Source organism: Taudactylus pleione, unplaced genomic scaffold, assembly GCF_031769625.1.
Source record: "Taudactylus pleione unplaced genomic scaffold, aTauple2 ptg000005l, whole genome shotgun sequence".
Lineage (NCBI taxonomy): Eukaryota > Metazoa > Chordata > Amphibia > Anura > Myobatrachidae > Taudactylus > Taudactylus pleione.
This window is the reverse complement of record NW_028284408.1, coordinates 19052501-19075713: the sequence shown is the minus strand read 5'-3', so window position 1 is coordinate 19075713 and position 23213 is coordinate 19052501. Positions and strand designations below refer to the sequence as shown.

The following is a 23213-nucleotide window of genomic DNA, read 5'->3' as shown; positions in this document are numbered from 1 at the left end:
TATGGTGTATTTGGAATCTAGCAATTAACGTGAATCACGTCATATGAATGTAGTATATAAAAGTAAGTGACATGATGTTACTGAAAAAGTATATATATTCATATAGTTTCATTTATATAGGGTGATGATTGTCCAAAGTCCAGGATAAATGTAAAAAATTAAAAAAGTAGATGGAATTAGATGAAATAAAATAAAGTCAATGTTCCATAATGCAGGCCAGTCAGCAGAAAGATCTTCATTCTCATTTGCATTTTCTTCTTCTTATATTCCATAAAGCTTCGACTCGTATGTGACCCTTAATCCTTAAGGTGGACTGAGTGACTAATGTACGCCCTACTGTGGATATTATACTACAACACTGAGTATTCCCAGGTGGTCTCCCATCCAAGTACTGACCCAGCCCAATTGTGCTTAGCTTCCAAGATCAGACGAGATTGGGCATCAGTACAATGGTAAGATTGTAGATAGTGTGAACAATATCCACAGCTACCAACTCATTCATCATAGGAAGGGGGCAATTTCATAACTTTCGTTAAACCCATTTGGAGCCATTGTATTGAGTTGGAAAATCCAAAACATTTCTCTCCGCGAAAGTTTGTTACTCAAATCTCCTCCTCGTTCTCCCAAAGTCATGTGTTCAATTGCTTTGAAAGTACATTCTTCAGGGTTAGAAGCATGATGCGTAATAAAATGTCTGGAAACCGCATGTCCTTCTACTTTGTTCTTTATGTTGCGGATGTGTTCTTGAATCCTTAATTTGAGGGGTCTTTTAGTTTTCCCTACATACTTCAAACCACATTGACATTCTAATAAATAGATGATTGATATAGAATTGCAGTTCATGAAATTCTTGATCTTAAATTCTTTTGAATCATTGTAGTTATAAAAAACTTTTCTGCGTGGATGGAGATATCTACATATGTTACAACGGCCACATTTATAGCATCCTAAGCAAGGGGGGAGAGTATAATTTCTTGTCTGATTACCATCTCTGATCATACTTGGCGCCAAAGTATCTTTGAGGCTTTTACCCTTTTTAAAAATAACAGTGGGTTTCGGAGGAAGGATGTTCTTGAGTACTGGATCCATAAGCAAGATGTTCCAGTGTTTTTGTAAACATCTCTTGATCTTACTCTCATGACCATTATATGAAGTTACAAAAGGTAGAAAATTCTCTTTAGTGGTAGTCTTCTTGTAATTCAGTAAGTCCTCTCTCTTCAACCCTTCTGTTTTTTTAGCTGCCTTAGTCAGAAGTTCTACCAGATATTCTTTCTTTGTAAACCTTTCGGTGTAGAGATTAATCTGCTCTTTACAATCGCTTTCTCTAGTACAATTCCGCTTTATTCTGTGAAATTGGGAATATGGAATGTTATTCTTCCATTTCTTTAGGTGTCCACTCTTGTAGTGTAGATAGCTATTGGTATCTACCTCCTTGATGTAAGTTTTAGTAATGACTCTCCCTTCCTCTTGATTCAAAACCAAGTCCATAAATTCAATTGAGGTGTCACTGAAGTGGGATGTAAATTTCAAATTCATGTCATTCATCTCAATATATATTAAAAACTGTTTAAAATCCTCCTCCGATCCATTCCAGATTATAAGAATATCATCAATGTACCTCTTATACATGATTATTCTATTCTTGTAAGGATTATTGGTATAAATGTATTCCTTTTCCCACTGTCCCATAAAAATATTAGCAAAGCTTGGTGCAAAAACAGTACCCATTGCAGTACCACAATTTTGACGGTAAAACACATCTAAAAATGTAAAATAATTATGATTGAGACTAAAAGTCATAAGATCACATAAAAACTCGCGATGTGTAGCATCCATAGATTCATCTTCCTCCATGGTTAATCTACATGCATTAACACCTTAAGGGGCCCATTTATTAAGGATCGCATTTTGCAATGCGATCAGGGCATGCAGTACCGCCCATGATCGCATTGCAAAATGCGATCATACCGGCCAAATGTATGACCAGGCACATGCAGGGAGACGGGCTCCGAAAAGAGCCCGTCCCTGCGATGTGGCCGGAGCGCATTCCGGGCTGCTGCGCATGCACAGTCCCGCGGACTGCACATGAGCGGCGCCCATTGTCGGCGGAGGGATCTGGAAGATGTTGTAAAAGATTTGTGGTATCCTTCAGGTAAGATTCAAATTTTACCACATATTTCTGCAGGAATACAGCCACGTACTCTGAAAGATGGGAAGTTAATGAATCTATACCTGCTACGATGGGTCTTCCTGGTGGATCTATCAGGGACTCATGGATTTTGGGTAGAAAATAAAATATGGGGGTAGTGGGATTAGTTGTCATTAAGTATTGATATTCCTCTTTGCATAGGGTTCCGTCATGGAGACCCCGCAAAAGGAGAACTCTAAGTTCCTCTGTGTATTGATCCAAAGGATCCTGTTGCAATGTGGCATATGAGATCTTGTCCCCAAGTAGTCTGTTGGCTTCTTTTAGATAAGCTTGTCTTTCTATAATAACTAATCCCCTCCCCCTTTGTCAGCTTGTTTGATGATTATCCCCTTATTTTTCTGTAATTCTTTAAGGGCATGTTTTTCTTCATTTCTAAGGTTCTGTTTAGATACCTTCTTAATATCTGAATCACATAGATCCCTTTTGACCTTTTCATAGAAAATCTCTATGTGGCTACTCTTAGATTCCAAAGGGTAGTAAGTTGACTTGCCTTTTAGTCCAGATTTTGACATAGATTCAAAGTTCTTTATGGGTGCCGTCTCTTTCCTAATGAAATGTCTATTTCAAGGTGAGATTTCTCACATATTTATTCAAATCTATGAATACTTCAAATTTGTTCATGTTTGAGGTAGGTGCATAATTAAGTCCTTTGCTAAGTAGTTGAATTTCTGGCTTGGTTAGTATATGTGTGGAGAGGTTAAAGATGCCGATGCGTTTGAGGTCTACTGGAGAGTTCTCCTTTTGAATATTCTTCCTCCCACTGCCCCGTTTTCTTCTCCTTCTCTTGTTCTTCTTTTTAACGGTGATGCTGTTGTAGCTGTTTCTCTTAGATTGTGGTTCCCTGGATCGTAGGTTGTGGTCAGGCCCGGTGATAAAAAAGGATGTTCAGTATCTTGGAGTGGAGTCGAATCTTTGTAGTGTTGAAAATCTATTCCTTGTATCCATCTTCAATCTAACTACTGGTCTTATGTCTTCACCCCTGAGACCAATCTGATTTCTTTGTGGCATTTGTTTCCAAGGTTGTTCATCTTTGCTCCGGTCTAGTCGTCGTGTCTGGGTTGTAGTATTAAATCTACTCCATTGTTTCATTTTGTTCGTGGCATAATCCTGTTTATCTCTTATAAATTTCTTTTCCTTGCCTTTAATGACCTGCTCTTCTATTTTCTCTAACTTCTTGGTAAGAACTTTTTCATTCTCTTTATAGTTCTCCTCCATTTTGTATTCCTCCATAGTCGCTTCTTTAGTTTTAATTTCTTGTTCAAGTTGGATCATTATATATTTTTTCTCGCAAATGATCAGCTGCATCAGTTCAATGGAACATTTATTCAATATTTTGTCCCATTTCGCCATAAAATTTTCCTTATCAAGTCCAAAATTTGGATTTTTTAGGAGTCTAAGGCCTCTTGGTATCCTATCAACTGATATATAATGTTCCAGGCCTTTAATGTCCCACCAGGCTTTGATTTCTTTGGTTAAAAGTTTTTCCATATCCCAAAATAGATTATCCAAATTCTGTGTTTGGATTTCTGGGAGGGGGACTGAACTGGTTTCATTAAAAATCCTCTGACATAAATCATGCCTTATGTTTGCTCTTTCATTAATTCTGAACATTTTTGTATATATTAAGGCTGTTACCCAGGGGGGCTGCCGAAGCACGATAAGCCAAGACAGATTTATTAGTACACAAAGAAGTGTCGGCGCCAACTTGGAATTAGTTCAGAGGATTACTCAGGATATATAAAAAATATACGTACTCCCTTAGTATAATAGGGTGTCAGCTGAGCCCAATGTGAAAGGACTTGTGGGGTAGCCCTTAATAGTGAAATGTTGTAAGTGTATTAGGTGATGAGCGACTGATGTATATTAATGCAATAATTAAGTGTGCAATTCAACCAACAAAACATAATACACAAGGTGTCTATAGATGAAAAAATATATAATCACAATTTAATAAAATAAACACATAGAACATACCTATAAATCGATACTGCTTAAATAAGCATGAAGTGTTCTGATAAATAAATTATCCACAATGTGCAAAAAGTGCTTATAAATATTCTAAAAATACATTTACATTTATCCTGGACTTTCGACAATCATCACCCTATATAAATGGAACTATATGAATATATATACTTTTTCAGTAACATCATGTCGCTTACTTTTATATACTACATTCATATGACGTGATTCACGTTAATTGCTAGAATCCAAATACACCATACTGTGTGATGCGATTTATGTTACTAGTTAGGCTCCGTATCTTATTTATTTATGAACAGATTCACTAATTTGTCCTTTTAAATCATCAGCTGCATATGGGAAGATGGCGTCCTGGTTACTATGGCAACAGCAACTTTGACGACAGGAATGAGACACGCAAGCGCCAATCATAGTGCCCAGCAGGGAATAGACTTGATGGTACAACTAATGAAGATAGGAGCTGGAGAAAGCCTGGAGTACCTGTCGGGAGAAGATAAACCGGACCACTAGTACAGCCGCGCATAGAATCAACAAAATGGCGGACGCAACATCACTAATGCAGACACATTTGGTAAAGGATAGAACGGATGTGACCTTATTATTGGGCGGAAGCGGAGCGGTTAAGGGCGGAAGTCCTTGTACGATCGGGAGCCCTGTGTCACTCAGCAATAAACATGATGTAGGACTTATGGACAGTCCACCAGGGATGATATATATTACATTGTTTTATAAAAAGAGCGCATTTCCGGATGTGACTGACCGGAAGTGACGTCAAAGCTGGCCCTAATGAGACAATTGGAGTCCTGTCTAACAAAGGATATAAAAAGTGGCAAACCCTGTTCACTAGCACCCCTTGATGAAGTCCCCAAGTGGATGAAACGCGTTGGGTCAGCTGCCATTGCCTGAAATGAACTATTACAGATAAGCTTTGCATTTTCACTCTAACTTCCTAATTTTAAAGAACAAGTTTGGAACTTTTTAATGAGTTTTTTGTACTTGTTTTTATTTATTGATTCCTCTGTGATACTGGTTTTTTAAATATATAAATATATGAATTCTACTGCTTTTTAAATAGTTTTTAAATGGCTGAATTGTGTGTAGTATTTTTAGAATATTTATAAGCACTTTTTGCACATTGTGGATAATTTATTTATCAGAACACTTCGTGCTTATTTAAGCAGTATCTATTTATATGTATGTTCTATGTGTTTATTTTATTATTAAATTGTGATTATATAATTTTTCATCTATAGACACCTTGTGTATTATGTTTTGTTGGTTGAATTGCACACTTAATTATTGCATTAATATATACGTCAGTCGCTCATCACCTAATACACTTACAACATGTATATATATATATATATACACAAACATTGTAGCTAAATATACAGTGTGTGTATGTATATGTATATATATATATATATATATATATAAAACAAAAAAAGGCTGCGGCACTCTGAGACATAGCAAAATACATATATTAAATAGTGTCACATAAAGCAAAGGTTTGCTTTATGTGACACTATTTAATATATTTATTTTGCTATAAGTCTCAGAGTGCCGCAGCCTTTTTTTGTTCTAGAATTTCAGCGTTTGCTGAGGGCACCGGAGCAAGTTATTTATTGTAAGAAGTGCCGGACCGAACCTCCTCACGTATATATATATATATAAATATATATATATAAATATATTTATCAAAACAAAGAAAAAGATGGTGCTCAAAAATATTGTTCAAAGATTGATTAAACAAGTTGATAATACATACACCTAAAAAGGCAATTAATTGGTACTAAGCCCTTAAAGTGATCATAGGGCCTGATTCAGAGCCGCTCGCTAGATGTGATCGCTCACATAATGTGTATGCAAATTGCGTAGACAGAGCTATCGCACAGCAATGCATTAGCACGCCCAGTATCTCTTAGAGAGCGATCACATAGTGTATGCAGACACCCACCAGCCTGTTTTAAGACACCCACTTGTGCACATCATGTCCAGGAAGTGTAATGCAACCATCGGTACATCAGGCAACATCGGATGCTATCGCAGCGCTTAAGATTGACCATACCCTTCCGCAAGGACTGCGAGCACTTCAGTGTAAAAACAAGCCAGGTGACGTGTGCTATGATGTTGTCTTATAATTATGCACACCTCTAAAACGCCATTGAGATGCTCAGGCACGCCTGCGTTTGCACCTCCACTCCCCCGTTTTTAATGGCCAGCCCCAGTTACCACCTATAAACGGCTTCCCCTGTCACTCACTCTGCTGGGCTGTCTATGTGCAGCAAGCAAACGCATTGTGAACTTTCGCTAAGGTATGTGCATGCGCACTGCGATGCATACACACAGGGCTGCCATCAGAAATTTTGGGGCCCGGGACTGACAGAATAGGCAGCTCCCCCCCCGCTACCTTATTCATACACACACGAAAAAAAAATTGTCAAATGTCTGCCAGGCTTCACTAAAGGGGCCTATCCATTAGCAGATCTTTTCAAAAGACAAAAGATTTATCTTTTGGAAATACCTGGGGCTGCTGTGACAGATATCTGTCATGTACATGACAGACTTTTTCGAACGACGAACGATTTTGCATGACATCATTCTGGGAGTGGATTTATTTTAATGTTTCTATTCATTTTCATTAAAAAATCGTTTGTCGTTTACCGCGACAGATATTTCTAATATCTGTCAACAATAAACGATAATTGACCAACATGTTGGAGAGACAAAAGACCAAATTTGTAGGTCGCGGGAGTGCGCATTTTGATCGTTCAGAGCCTATCCATTAGCAGATAAATTGAACGTCTGAACGATAAATCGTTCATCTTTCAAATTTATCTGCTAATGGATAGGCCCCTTAAGAAATGCTGTTGCAATGGTGTTTAAGTGAGTAGTGCACTTTAACTGAAATTAAAAAAAAAAATGTTTTAGCATGTCACATATCTGTGATTATATTTAGCCAAAATTGTTTAGGATAAATATAATCACATGTACGTCAAATGCTGAAATAAATCATCCATAAATTACAAGTCTCATGATTTAACAAAGATATGTATAGTGTTCATGCATATAACTTGCACCCTGCTACCCAGAATTTTTTTTATCCACCTCACTGCCCCCCTACCCCCGGTTATTAATTCCAGTGTCTGCGCAGGCTTTTTTTTTTATCTCCTCACTCCCCCATGTTACTGAATGCAGTCTGTGCCCTTCCTTTTTTTTTAAACACCCCACTTCACTCCCCCTGTAGTCTGTGCCATTTCTTTTATTTTTAATCACCCCACCTCACTCCCCCTGCAGTCCGTGCCCTTCCTTTTATTTTTAATCACCCCACCTCACTCCCACTGCAGTCCGTGCCCTTCCTTTTTTTTTTTTAAACACCCCGCTTCACTCCCCTGCAGTCTGTGCCATTTCTTTTATTTTTAATCACCCCACCTCACTCCCACTGCAGTCCGTACCCTTCCTTTTATTTTTAATCACCCCACCTCACTCCCACTGCAGTCCGTGCCCTTCCTTTTATTTTTAATCAACCCACCTCACTCCCACTGCAGTCTGTGCCCTTCCTTTTATTTTTAATCACCCCACCTCACTCCCACGGCAGTCTGTGCCCTTCCTTTTATTTTTAATCACCCCACCTCACTCCCACTGCAGTCCGTGCCCTTCCTTTTATTTTTAATCACCCCACCTCACTCCCACTGCAGTCCGTGCTCTTCCTTTTTTTTTAAACACCCCACTTCACTCCCCCTGCAGTCTGTGCCATTTCTTTTATTTTTAATCACCCCACTTCACTCCCCCTGCAGTCTGTGCCATTTATTTTATTTTTAATCACCCCACTTCACTCCCCCTGCAGTCTGTGCCATTTCTTTTATTTTTAATCACCCCACCTCACTCCCACTGCAGTCTGTGCCCTTCCTTTTATTTTTAATCACCCCACTTCACTCCCACTGCAGTCCGTGCCCTTCCTTTTATTTTTAATCACCCCACCTCACTCCCACTGCAGTCCGTGCTCTTCCTTTTTTTTTTTAAACACCCCACTTCACTCCCCCTGCAGTCTGTGCCATTTCTTTTATTTTTAATCACCCCACTTCACTCCCCCTGCAGTCTGTGCCATTTCTTTTATTTTTAATCACCCCATTTCACTCCCCCTGCAGTCTGTGCCATTTCTTTTATTTTTAATCACCCCACCTCACTCCTTCTGCAGTCTGTGCCCTTCCTTTTATTTTTAATCACCCCACCTCAGTCCCACTGCAGTCTGTGCCATTTCTTTTATTTTTAATCACCCCACCTCACTCCTGCAGTCTGTGCCCTTCCTTTTATTTTTAATCACCCCACCTCACTCCCACTGCAGTCCGTGCCATTCCTTTTATTTTTAATCACCCCACCTCACTCCCACTGCAGTCCGTGCCCTTCCTTTTATTTTTAATCACCCCACCTCACTCCCACTGCAGTCCATGCCCTTCCTTTTATTTTTAATCACCCCACCTCACTCCCACTGCAGTCCGTGCCCTTCCTTTTATTTTTAATCACCCCACCTCACTCCCACTGCAGTCCGTGCCCTTCCTTTTATTTTTAATCACCCCACCTCACTCCCACTGCAGTCCGTGCCCTTCCTTTTATTTATTTTTTTCCAACATATTTTTATTAAGGTATATTAAAATGAAAATACACAAAAAAGGCAAGGCATTGCAGACCTCTTAACAAATACAGCTTTGTCAATATAAAGTAAATCAACTAGAGGCCTTTCACAATCAGTGTATATAAATTAGGGGTGAGCGGGTTCGGATTTCTGAAATCCGAACCCCCCCGAGCCCCCCCGATCCGAGTCCGATCCGAATCAGGCTCGACTTTTCCCGCCTGACTCGGATCTGAAATCGAGGCAAAACGTCATCATCCCGCCTTCCGAGTCTCGCGGGTTTTGGATCCTATATAAGGTACCCACGTCGGCGCCATTTTCTCACTCGGCTGTGGACAGTGAAGAGGGAGGGTGGGAGTTAGGGCTGTGTAGTGTAGTGTAGTGTAGTGTAGTGCTGCTGTTGTCCACTACTTCAAAGTCCATAGGGGCTGGCTGTGTTGTGCTGTGCTGCTGTTGTTAATAGGGGCTGTGTCCACTACTTCAAAGTCCATAGGGGCTGGCTGGACTGTGTTGTGCAGTCAGTTCTCCATAGGGGCTGTGTCCACTCCAAAGTCCTGTGCAGTGTCCCAGTCCTAAAGAGGTGCTGTAGTGTTGTCCAGGGGGTGCTCTGTCCATCAGGGGTGCTCCCCCCAAGTGCTAAAAAAATAATATATTTTCTGTGTTTGTGAATTGTGTGCGCAGTAGCCGCACGTGCATCAACAAAGTAGTGCCAAGCGTGCGCCTGTGTCATAAGTAAAGGGCCGGCTGGCTTGACCGTTAAAGGGTGCTGTAACCCCCGAAAGTACACTCCAGTCCAAACCAAAAAAAAATTATTTTCTGTGTTTGTGAATTGTGTGCGCAGTAGCCGCACGTGCATCAACAAAGTAGTGCCAAGCGTGCGCCTGTGTCATAAGTAAAGGGCCGGCTGGCTTGACCGTTAAGGGTGCTGTAACCCCCGAAAGTACACTCCAGTCCAAACCAAAAAAAAAATTATTTTCTGTGTTTGTGAATTGTGTGCGCAGTAGCCGCACGTGCATCAACAAAGTAGTGCCAAGCGTGCGCCTGTGTCATAAGTAAAGGGCCGGCTGGCTTGACCGTTAAGGGTGCTGTAACCCCCGAAAGTACACTCCAGTCCAAACCAAAAAAAAAATTATTTTCTGTGTTTGTGAATTGTGTGCGCAGTAGCCGCACGTGCATCAACAAAGTAGTGCCAAGCGTGCGCCTGTGTCATAAGTAAAGGGCCGGCTGGCTTGACCGTTAAGGGTGCTGTAACCCCCGAAAGTACACTCCAGTCCAAACCAAAAAAAAAATTATTTTCTGTGTTTGTGAATTGTGTGCGCAGTAGCCGCACGTGCATCAACAAAGTAGTGCCAAGCGTGCGCCTGTGTCATAAGTAAAGGGCCGGCTGGCTTGACCGTTAAAGGGTGCTGTAACCCCCAAAGTACACTCCAGTCCAAACCAAAAAAAAAATTATTTTCTGTGTTTGTGAATTGTGTGCGCAGTAGCCGCACGTGCATCAACAAAGTAGTGCCAAGCGTGCGCCTGTGTCATAAGTAAAGGGCCGGCTGGCTTGACCGTTAAAGGGTGCTGTAACCCCCAAAGTACACTCCAGTCCAAACCAAAAAAAAATTTATTTTCTGTGTTTGTGAATTGTGTGCGCAGTAGCCGCACGTGCATCAACAAAGTAGTGCCAAGCGTGCGCCTGTGTCATAAGTAAAGGGCCGGCTGGCTTGACCGTTAAAGGGTGCTGTAACCCCCGAAAGTACACTCCAGTCCAAACCAAAAAAAAAATTATTTTCTGTGTTTGTGAATTGTGTGCGCAGTAGCCGCACGTGCATCAACAAAGTAGTGCCAAGCGTGCGCCTGTGTCATAAGTAAAGGGCCGGCTGGCTTGACCGTTAAAGGGTGCTGTAACCCCCAAAGTACACTCCAGTCCAAACCGAAAAAAAATTATTTTCTGTGTTTGTGAATTGTGTGCGCAGTAGCCGCACGTGCATCAACAAAGTAGTGCCAAGTGTGCGCCTGTGTCATAAGTAAAGGGCCGGCTGGCTTGACCGTTAAAGGGTGCTGTAACCCCCGAAAGTACACTCCAGTCCAAACCAAAAAAAAAATTATTTTCTGTTTGTGAATTGTGTGCGCAGTAGCCGCACGTGCATCAACAAAGTAGTGCCAAGCGTGCGCCTGTGTCATAAGTAAAGGGCCGGCTGGCTTGACCGTTAAAGGGTTCTGTAACCCCCAAAGTACACTCCAAACCAAAAAAATATATATTTTCTGTGTCTGTGACTTGTGTGCACTGTGGCTGCACGTGCATCAACAAAGGAGCAGCGCCAAGCGTGCGCCTGTGTCCCATAAGTAAAGAGCCGGCTGGCTCATTTCTTAAAGGGTGGTGTAACCCACAAAGTGCACTACTCTCCAGCAAAAATAAAAAAATATTTTCTGTGTTTGTGTGCGCTTTAGCCGCACGTATATATATCAATATAACATAAATGGAGGACCAAACTTTCTCTGATAAAAATAAAATAGGGAAAGATCAAGAACCACTTCCTACTAGTGCTGTTGCTGCTGCTGTGAGTTGTTCATCATCCCAGAGAGGAAGTAGGAACATCACTACTTTTACTAAACAACTGACCCTCCAACAGTCCCTAGCGATGAGGATGAAGTACGACAGCAGTCATCCTGAAGCAAAACGTATAACTGAGGCCTTGACTGCTATGTTGGTGTTAGACGTGCGTCCGGTATCCGACATTAGTGCAGTGGGATTTAGACAATTGATGGAGGTAGTGTGTCCTCGGTTCCAAATCCCGTCTAGATTCCACCTGCATCCTCAAAGCAGCAGCGACAAGCGTGCGTCTGTCTGTTAAAGGGTGGTGACACCCTCAAAGTGTGCTACACAAACAATTAAAATATTGTTCTTTTTTTTTCTGTCTTTGTGAAATGTGTGGGCTGTAGCCGCACCTGCATCCTTAAAGCAGCAGCGACAAGCGTGCGTCTGTCTGTTAAAGAGTGGTGTAACTCTCAAAGTGCTCCAAAAAATAAAAAACTATTTTTTTAATGTGTTTGTGACTTGTGTGCGATGTAGCCGCACTTGCATCCTCAAAGCAGCAGCGACAAGCGTGCGTCTGTCTGTTAAAGGGTGGTGACACCCTCAAAGTGTGCTACACAAACAATAAAAATATTGTTCTTTTTTTTTCGGTCTTTGTGAAATGTGTGGGCTGTAGCCGCACCTGCATCCTTAAAGCAGCAGCGACAAGCGTGCGTCTGTCTGTTAAAGGGTGGTGACACCCTCAAAGTGTGCTACACAAAGAATAAAAATATTCTTCTTCTTTTTTCTGTCTTTGTGAATTGTGTGGGCTGTAGCCGCACTTGCATCCTCAAAGCAGCAGCGACAAGCGTGCGTCTGTCTGTTAGAGGGTGGTGTAACCCTCAAAGTGTGCTCCACAAACAATAAAAATATTCTTTTTTTTTTTCTGTCTTTGTGAATTGTGTGGGCTGTAGCCGCACTTGAATCCTCAAAGCAGCAGCGACAAGCGTGCGTCTGTCTGTTAAAGGATTACATCGGTGACAGCATCCAAGTAGGCATGTCAGACAGTCCGTACCTGTACTGGCAGGAAAAAGAAGCAATTTGGAGGTCCCTGTACAAACTGGCTCTATTTTACCTGAGTTGCCCCCCCTCCAGTGTGTACTCCGAAAGAGTGTTTAGTGCAGCCGGGAACCTTGTTAGCGAAAGGCGTAGGAGGTTGCTTCCACAAAATGTGGAGAAGATGATGTTCATAAAATGAATGATCAACTCTTCCAGGGAGACCAGCCTCCAGAACGTACAGAGGGACCTGTGGTTCCAGCAGGGACGAATTAATACTCTGTGAGGATGAGGATGTACATAACACTGAAGAGGGTGAGGAATCTGTGGATGAGGAGGATGAGGACGACTTCTTGCCTCCGTAGAGCCAGTTTGTGCAGGGACAGATTAATTGCCAGCTTGTTTTGTGGGGGCCCAAACGAACCAATCATTTCAGCCACAGTTGTGTGGCAGACCCTGGCGCTGAAATGATTGGTTTGTTAAAGTGTGCATGTCCTGTTTATACAACATAAGGGTGGGTGGGAGGGCCCAAGGACAATTCCATCTTGCACCTCTTTTTTTTCTTTGCATTATGTACAGTTTGGGGCCTAGTTTTTCAATGCCATCCTGTCTGCCACTGCAGTTTCACGCCTAGATGGGTCACGTGTTTGTGCCGCCCACTCGTGTCGCTTAGCATAGTCATCCAGCTACCTCGGTGCAACCTTTTGGACATAAAAACACTATTGTGAGGTGTGAGGTATTCAGAATAGACTGGAAATGAGTGGAAATTAAGGTTATTGAGGTTAATAATAGCATAGGAGCAGAAAAACCTACAAATTCTGTGATTTTTAGCTGTTTTTATGCTTTTTTTAAAAAAAATACAGATCCAAAACACAAAACCCAGAACCCAAAACACGGAAGGGTGGTTTTGGCAAAACCAATCCAGATCCAAAACACGAAGAAAGATCCAGATCCAAAACCAAAACACAAAACACGAAAAGTGGCCGGTGCACACCCCTAATATAAATATACCAATAGTTTCCAGAATTTTATATATTTAACTAATCATTACTATAATATAGAGATTTAGACATTTATAATCATCTCTATTAGATAATGTTGAAATAGAAATAGAAATATAACAACTTCAACCTTAACCTGTGCTCATCTACACCCTAGGTCGTCGATCCATCCATGGGATAAAAGATAAAATTACAAATAGAGAGAGAGATAGGGGAAAATACAGATGTTTGGCCATGATATAGGAAGACAGACAATTTAGGTGGTGATAGGAGTTTGGTTATCTAATAATTGATAGGAGTACCACGAAGTGAATTGAAAGCACCGTTGTATTGCTAGTTTAGTTGAAGGGGCTAGTGTTTGAATATATTTACCCCAGCACTGAAAAAGCGCAGGGGTTAAAGTTTCCTTATCTAAAGATGCTTCCAGCCAATCCATATTGAACAAAAAGAGTAGTCTAGAAGTGGCCATACAAACAGTTGGTGGTGAGTCATAGATCCATTGCTGTAATATGGCCTTCTGACCCACTGCAGACAGAATTACTATAAGTTTTTTATCAAATTTGGGAATTTCGGGTTGGTCAGCTAGATGGCCAAATATAGCCCATGACGCAGTACACCGAAAAGGCATGCCCAGCACCCCAGATCCATAATGATGTAACTCGTTCCAAAACTTCCTTATGTGTCGGCAATCACAAAGGCAATGCATGATATCTGCGTCTTCAATTGAGCATTTGGTGCATCATGACTCGTCCGATATACCCATCAAATGGCGATTTTTGGGTGACAAATATGCCCTATGTAGTAATTTATATGCCATCTCTTGGTAGGAGCTGGCAGGAATGAGTTTTAAGTTAGTTTGAAATGTCTCCAAAATTAAACCCGGAGACATAGAGGGAATCTGGGAGGACCACTTATCCAATTCTAAAAGTTCAGTCTCCGGATCTATTTCTGTGCGTATACGTGTATATATTGTTGAGCTGGAATATGTAGTTGTGCGTGTGAGAGAGTCTAAAGGGTTCGCATAGTCCTGCTCATTTAATTGGGAAACGATAGAACGTAGATAATGGATAGCTTGGTAATAATAGAATTTGTGTTGGGGTCTAAGTCCATATTTTTCCATGGCTTCATTGAAGGTGAGGGGGAGGTGTGAGTTGTTTAAGAGCGTACGTAAATTTAAGATTCCAGAAGAGCGCCAGGCGGAAAAGGGCAATGATGTCTCTCCCTTCTGAAAGTCCAGATTGCCAATAAAAGGGAGTGCTAGAGAGTGGAATTGTTGGAGTTTGAGTAGTTTTGTAGAGGATTGCCATGCCTGAATGGTTGATGTGACAAGAGGGTTATTGAGATTAAGTGATTGCAATCTTGACACCCGCATATGTAGTAAATAGCTAAGGGATAGAGGAGCGCATAACTGGGACTCTAATCCAACATCTGTGTATATATTGTTTCCAGTGATCCAATCTATAGCGAAGCGTAGAAGACAGGCTAAATTATACTGTCTAATATTCGGTAGGTTCACACCCCCCCTTGGTATGGTTTGAGAAAGGTTTTTTTGGCTAATTCTAGGTCTTTTATTATTCCAGATAAATTTAGAGACGGTGGCATTGAGTAAAGATAGATCTGATTTTGTAAGTAAAAGAGGAGTCATCTGTAGGATATATAGCAGTTTTGGGAAACAAGCCATTTTAAATAAATTACAGCGTCCTAATAGGTTAATAGGTAGATTTTGCCACAAACTAAGTTCGGCATTTATTTTGCGAATAATTGGATCAATGTTTAGGGTATATAAATGGGTCAAATGAGATGGAATTGCCACCCCTAAATAAACAAGGTGATTGTTTGTCCACTGAAAAGGAAATGTATCACCCCATCCCCTCTCCACCTGTCCAAATATGGCCAAAGCTTCTGATTTTTCAAAATTAATGGAAAAGCCTGCAAAGGAGGAGAACCTATTTATGGCCCTAATTCAAAGAGGGATGGATTGTCTGGGGTTGGACGTAAATATGAGGAGGTCGTCTGCAAATGCTGTGACACGTATCTCTTGTTTGCCAATTCTAATGCCAGCAAATCCAGGCAATTGTATAATATATCGAATAAAGGCTCCAAGGCCAGGTTAAAGAGGAGGGGCGAGAGAGGGCACCCCTGTCTAGTGCCCCTTTCAAGGTGAAATGGAGGAGAGGTCACATTATTTACCACTATGTGGGCAGTGGGTGTATCGTAGAGGGTTTTTATTAAATTACAGAAAGCTATACCAAAGCGTTGATGGTGCAATACTATATCAAGATGGGACCATGCTATTTTATCGAATGCTTTTTCTGCAACTAAATTAACGAGTATGTTATCCATAGCTTTGTGCACATGAGTATATGTTATTGCGGCTATAGCAGTTCGTATTCCTTGTAACGATTGCCTATTCTTAACAAAACCAAGTTGTGCATGGGAAATTAGTTGGGGCAGGTACGTCTGTAAACGATTAGCCATCAATTTAGTTAGAATTTTAAAATCCTGGTTCAACAAGGAGATGGGCTGGTACGAGTCCACCAGGGCTGGGTCTTTGCCAGGTTTCGCTAATACAATAATTGTAGCTGCATTGAATCTAAGAGGGGTCTCTTTAGTAGTGAGGATGTGGTTATAGAGTTTAGTCAACGTTGGGGTTAGTTCCTCCCGGAGTGTCTTATAAAACTCTGCTCCAAAGCATCAGGGCCAGGGCTTTTGTTATTTGGGAGGGATTTAATGGTGTCAATTACCTCTTTTTCTGTGATGGGATCATCAAGGGATTCCCTCGCTTCCCGAGACAATTCAGGAAGACGGCCTCTTTCAAGAAGGAGTGTCCCTCACTGATGTCATCTGGGCCCCTGGTGTATAGTGATTTCTAAAAGTTTGCAAACTCAGCGCAGATATCAGTCGGAGTGGTAAGGATAGCATTAGAATTTTTTATGGCATTCACCCAGGTCTTAGTATGTGGGCCTTTAATAAGATTGGCCAATAACTTCCCTGATTTGTTTCCCCATCTATGGAATTTATTTCTCTGATAGTCATGTTTGGTTTGGGCCTGTTCAGTGAGAAACGTGTCGTATATCTGTCTAGCAGAGAGGTATGCTTCCCTGTGTATAGGATTATCAGACCGTTTGTAGGTCCGATAAGCTGCTGTGAGTGCAGAGCTTAGCTCTTGCAGACGGGTGGTGAAGTGTTTACGTTTGGAGTGGAGATATGAGATGATATGTCCCCTAAGGACGGCTTGGGAAACCCCCCAAAATAGCGGCGTGTCCGCTATATGTGATGAATTGTCGTTAACATAGGTCAGCCATATGTGTTTAAGAAATAAAAAAAAATCTTGGGATTTATTAAGGTATGCAGGAAAACGCCAGCACTTGGAGAAGTGTCGGGGCAGAGTTAGTTGGATAGTCATAACTATCGGGGCATAATCCGATATAATAATGTTCTTAATGGATGTATTAGTGACTTTATGGAACAAATGTTTGGATATAAATAAATAGTCAATACGAGAGTGGGTGGAGTGTGGGTGAGAATAAAAAGAGTAGTCTCTTTGGAGTGGGTGAAGCACACGCCACGGGTCTAGTAAATCTAATTGTGTACAAAAGGAAGAAAGAAGAGAATAGGAGTGATCAGGGACTTGTGTACTCACCCCAGATCTGTCCAAGGATGGATTGACAACTGTATTCAAGTCACCCCCCAATATAAGATTTTGGCTGCCCCAGGAAAGAACCTTCTGCAAAAGTGCTGCAAAAAAAATTTGATTAGAGGTATTCGGAGCATATACATTAAGTAGGGTATAGACTACGTCATCAATCTTGATATCTAATAAAATATATCTCCCATCGGGATCTAAGTATTTCCTACAAATGGAGTATTGTAGATTTTTACTGAGCAAAATGGCCACCCCCCTGGTTTTGTTACCATATGGAGCGGAGATACAATCCCCGATCCACATGGCTCTCAGTGAGTTTCTGGGATCATCGGTCCAGTGGGTTTCCTGGAGAAAAATTATATGTGGAGACATACGACCAAGATGTGTAATCACCTTCTTACGCTTGATAGGACTATTAAGTCCTTCAACGTTTCATGATATTACATTAAATGGTAGAAGTGGAACATCTCTCTCTACAGATGGTTGAGATGGGGAAGGTTTGCTTATGTTAACCTACTCCCACAGCTGGAAACGGCAAAAAAATAGATTCAAGAACATAAAGGGGTCCCTTCCTATCCCAGCACGAGAGGAAAGGAGAGCCCCTGGAAGATCTGACCCCCAGGCACAGACAAGCACAAAATATCTCAACATTTAACAAAACAATAAACATAAAAAAATTGTGTAAAGAAAAAAAAAATGATATGTCGTGTACATATGTGGTTAATCTATATATATATCCACAGTGTGGCCTATATTCAAAAGTAAGACAGGCAAAGCGAAATGCAAGGAGATTTAAATGCAGGTCAGTCAAGTGTCAGGACGCAAAAAATGAGCTTTTGCTGCAGCTGGATCTTCGAAGAAGAGTGGTTTTCCTCCCTCAAACACCCGCAGCCTGGCCGGATATAGCAGAGAGAACTTGACGTTATTATCGAATAGATGCTTGCATATCGGGGCAAAGTCTCTGCGTTTGTTAGTGACGTGAACAGAAAAGTCTTGGAACATGAGGAGACGTTTCCCCTTGTATGATAGACTGGCTGTTTTACGGTAATGATCGAGGAGTTTAGTTTTATCTGCGTAATTTAACATTTTCATTATAACAGGACACGGGCGATCAGAGGTGTTTTTGCGATCTGGCCCAATTCTATGTGCCCTCTCAATGGCCAGCGGTACCCCCTTTAAGTCCATAGCTAGTTGTTCCGGAATCCAATTAGAAAGGAGATCTAGTAATTCGTGACCCTTTATTGATTCTGGGATGCCTATGACCCGTAGGTTGTTGTGCCTGCTACGGTTCTCTAGGTCATCCAGTTTGTCGGTGAGGATAGCAATGTCCTTATGTTGAGATTCAATGGTTTGTTGGGCAGTGCTCAGGTCGTCTTCTAATGTTGATACCCTCTGCTCCATTTCGTCTAGACGAGTAGAATGTTGGGTTAGTTGAGATAAAGTAGACTCAATAGCTTCTTTGATTCCTGCAAGTTTTTCATCGAGCAGAGGACCCAAAATAGCAGCAATATCAGCAGGTTTCATCTTAGATGTTTTAGAGTTGATTGATGATTTGCGTTTACGATAGCTGGTGGAACGAGTGGTAGAGCAGTCTGAGTCAGGGGAATTTCCACCGGGGGTATCGTCTCGGGGGGCTTGAGTAGGGCCAGTAGGGGTCATCGAAGAAGAAATTAGAAATTTTTTCATAAAGGATGTAAGCTCAGGATCAGAAGTGTATTTGTGTTACACAGAGGTTATTAAGGCCACACATGTGGACACATCCGAAGAGGGTCTACATGAGGAAATTGGAGTTGAAAGATGTAGACTTGGGTATTGCTGAAGATGTCATTTCAGCACAGACCTGGGAGAGGAGCTTGGTGTCACTTTCGCATGCGTGTAATTACAGCAGGTTGCCACAGGGCGGAGCCAGATCCACACACATAGTAATAAACTGAGGCAAGTGACAAGGGAGCTATGGCAGCACCCCACCTCCTCCAAATAGAACGACAAGGGAGAGGTGGAGTGGGATCCCCACCACACTGTCCCAGGAGGGTTGCAGCGGTGCAAGTCCAGGGGGCTCAAGAGCTGGTCAGCTGACTTTCCACAGCTCTGCAGGATGCAGAGTGAGCGTCCCCAGCGCACCGCACGAAGAGAGGACGGGTCCCCGTCGGCCGCCCAGGACACAGCCACAGTTGGCAGAAAGACCGGGCAAGGCTCCGGAGGTGCAGGTGAGTTCACCCTATATAGGAGGAGGAGCGGGAGCAAGAGCGGGGGCGCCGCGTCAGGAGCCCAATCGAAGATGGCGGCCGGGTGTAATCACCCGATTGAACCTCCGTCAGCAGTCCCAATCCCGGTTCCTCAAGGGCATCAGGAGGCGGGAGGCAGCGGCACCAGTGTCACCTGGTGAGGGGTAGGCAGCAGCGGTAGCGGCGGTCCAGCGATAGTCGCTGAATGTGAGTCCAGTCAGAGCCACTAATTGAGGCCCCGGCTTCTTGCCACAGGTAGGCCACGCCCTGCAGCAGGTCATTGGAGCCCTCCGGCGCTCGCAGGTAGATACCAGCAGAGTGGGTTACTAGTGATGAACCCCTATGCAGGGGTTGAGGGTGGGGAATCCCCCCAAAAAAGCCCCCAATGTGGGTAATTTGCAGGAGCTGAGGCGAGGCACGTCTTCTCAGCCTGCCGATCACGACACGCCCCCCCTTCCTTTTATTTTTAATCACCCCACCTCCCTCCCCCTGCAGTCTGTGCCCTTCCTTTGATTTTTAATCACCCCACCTCACTCCCCCTGCAGTCTGTGCCCTTCCTTTGATTTTTAATCACCCCACCTCACTCCCCCTGAAGTCTGTGCCCTTCCTTTGCTTTTAAATCACCCCACCTCACTCCCACTGCAGTCTGTGCCCTTCCTTTGATTTTTAATCACCCCACCTCACTCCCCCTGCAGTCTGTGCTCTTCCTTTGATTTTTAATCACCCCACCTCACTCCCCCTGCAGTCTGTGCTCTTCCTTTGATTTTTAATCACCCCACCTCACTCCCCCTGCAGTCTGTGCTCTTCCTTTGATTTTTAATCACCCCACCTCACTCCCCCTGCAGTCTGTGCCCTTCCTTTGATTTTTAATCACCCCACCTCACTCCCAAAAGCCAAACTCCCCCGCATGCCTTTTTTTTTTATTAACTCCCCCTCCCCCCCCCCCCTGGTTGTTGTGCACCACTTACTTTATTTATGATAAGAAGGATCCTGCTTCTTCCTCCTCGGTCCACTGCAGCTCGCTCCTCTTGATCTGCGGCTCCTCCGACGTCGATCTTGCCCTTCAGTGGCGCGCCGTGACGTCATGACGTCACGCGCGCTGACTCCCAAACAAGCTTTATTGAAAGCTTGTTTTGGAGTCTGTCGCTCTGTAAGCTGGTGGAGGAGCGGCCAGGCAACCTCTTCCAGCTCCATCATATAGTAACTGGGACCGGGTCGGCGGGCGGCAGCAGCGGCAGCCGGACCCCCTTTCCTCTCTTCAACGGGGTAGTTCAGGCTGCAAAGATTAGGTGGTAGTAGCGGGCCCCATCCAGTTCAGCCAGAGGCCGGGCCCTGGACTCCAGTCCCGGCAGTCCCCCCCTGATGGCGGCCCTGCATACACACTGCATACCATCGGCAGCAGCGAGAGTATGCATCTTAGCGAGCGGGTCTGAATGAATCCATAGTCCCTTTAAATAGTAGTGTATCAGATTCAGATGGCTGAACAACAGTGGTTCTGTAACCTTCTTCAAAGGTACTTTTCTGGAACTTCCACCAAGACTTCTCAATAGGAAGAAGAATATCAATGAAACAATTCTCCAAGCGACCAATCCTTCCTTTGGGTCGTACTGAAATAGCCTCACCAAGAAATCACCCAGAGAGAATGGGTCCCAAGGCCAACATTAATAATGTTAAAAATATTTATTTCAATATAAAAATGGTTAATAACATAAATAGCCAGCTTACATTAAATATTCTCCTTTTACATCTTATGGTGAATGCTCACCAGCAAGGACTATGAACAATGCAACCAACAATGTGACCCAGACTTCATCAGGGGTACATCACAACTTGTTGAATAATACGTTATAATTACAGTTCGCAACTGAACACAAGTTAGATTTTTTTCCAACAGCTACTTGGACAGAGAAGATCCTGGCATGAAGACCTCAGTCGCTCTATGTGCATACCAATATATGTATATTTGTAACTGAAATTCCAGTTTATTACATTTTAAAACAATTGTTATAATCTGCAATTTAAATTTCGATATATATATATATATCATATATACATACATGTACAGTATATATACATATACACATATATAATCCAGCCCTGCCTATCTCTATGTCCGTCTGTTATTACCCAGTCTTGATCTATTAATGTTTCCAATTGTGAAGCATAATGGAATATGTTGCGCTATATATAAAAAATATTATAAATGACCCCCTCAAAGCAAGTTACTGTGATATATTTATTAAGGACAACTATTACATTGCAAGCAGGGGCGACGAGAGAGGGGGGAGCGGGTACTATTTACCCAGGCCGGGGCTTCCTGAGGGGCCCGGCGGGGGCCTGGATCCGGCGCCGCCTCCCTCTCTTCTATCTCCCACATAACAGCCTAGCACATAGTGTGTGCTGGGCTGTAGTGGGAGACTGCTCACGGCAGTCTCCTGTGCTTGTGGGGGGGAGCAATTACACTGATCATGTCCCCCTCTGGCTTTGCACAAGGCTGAGGGGCTCACAGCGCCCCCCTCCCCAGCGCACAGCACCACTACGTGGCGCTGCAAAAGTGTTGTTTATTTATTTTTTTAGCTCAAGGGGGCTCCCTGGCAGTCCTGCACACGATTTGGTATGAAAAAGCTGGCAATGTGACACACGGTCTATCATGCCTCCTAACTACTCCAGTGCATCTTGACTTGAGATTGTCAGATCTGCCCAGGGCCGGTTCTCCCATTAAGCATGGTACGCAGCTGCGAAAGGCGCCACATAGTGGAGGGTGCCCCAGCTGCGTACCATGCGGGCCGCGGGCAGACTGTGTCTCTGTGACACAGCTGCAAAGCGTGTGCAGCGCTGACCGGATGGAGTTCGGTCAGCGCTACACAGTGCCAAACACACAGCCACCGGCGCCGCCAGTTGTGTGTTTGCTTTAGCAGCTGATGAGAGTCAGACAGATTCTCATCGGCTGCTGCTCCCACTGCCGGAGCCGGGCATCTTCCGGCTCCTGCAGTGGGTAATGGGAGAGACGTCATGACGTCTCTCCCATAATGCAAAGCGGCCCGGAGGACTGACAGAGGAGCTGATAGCGGCGGCGGGACCAGGAGCAGGAGCGGAGTTTCATGTAAGTGTTTTCTTTTCATCTTTATTAGGTCTCTACTGCGGGGGGGGGATTACTACTGGGGGCACTACAAGGGGGGGCTACTACCTGGAGGCAATACAAGGGGGGACTACTACTGGGGGCAATACAAGGGGGATTACTACTGGGGGCACTACAAGGGGGGACTACTACTGGGGGCACTACAAGCGGGGACTACTACTGGAGGCACGAGGGGAGATTATTACTGGGGGCACTACAAGGAGGGACTACTACTGGGGGCAATACTAGGGAGATTACTACTGGGGGCACTAGAAGGGGGGAGATTACTACTGGGGGCACGACAAGGGGGAATTACTACTGGGGGCACTACAAGGGGGGATTACTACTGGGGGTACTACAAGGGGGGCTACTACTGGGGGCACTACAAGGGCGGCTACTACTGGGGGCACTACAAGGGGGGCTACTACTGGTGTCACTGCATAGGGGGGGAACCTCCCCTAAGGGGACTACTACAAGGGGACTAATACTAGGGGCACTACAAGAGGGGGGGGCACTACTGGGGGTACTACATAAAGGGCAATACTGAGGGTACTGCATGGGGGGGAAATACAACTGGGGCCACTATTTAAAGGGCACTGCATAAAGGATACCACTATTGGGGGCATTGCATGGGGGGACTACTACTGGGGGCACTATATAAGGGGCTTACTACTGGGGGCACAAGCGGCACTGCACAGGGGGAACCACCACCAGTGCCAGATTAAGGTTCTCATGGGCCTGGAGCTGAAATTTAAGAAGGGCCTATTGTGTGCTGTGACAGGGGGTGCGATGTTTCAACGATGTTCCAGGACCACATAGGACCAGGCTTGCCTACCCTCCCAATT

The 23213-nt window shown here is 43.5% G+C and overlaps 1 protein-coding gene and 1 pseudogene across 3 annotated transcripts in view; one reads left to right on the top strand and one right to left on the bottom strand.

Moving 5' to 3' along the window:
- Positions 1 to 347: 347 nt before the first annotated feature.
- Positions 348 to 466, bottom strand: LOC148543258 (5S ribosomal RNA; annotated as a pseudogene).
- Positions 467 to 18993: 18527 nt separating this feature from the next.
- Positions 18994 to 23213, top strand: part of ESD (esterase D) — a 45063-nt gene continuing 40843 nt past the window's right edge. Inside the window, exon 1 of one of the 3 annotated variants that reach the window (XM_088444015.1) lies at positions 18994 to 19232. The gene's annotated coding sequence lies outside the window, so the exon portion shown is untranslated. Of the gene's footprint in view, positions 19233 to 19486; positions 19506 to 23213 lie in introns of those variants that run through there. The other 2 variants (XM_088443760.1, XM_088443958.1) reach the window with 2 other exon arrangements.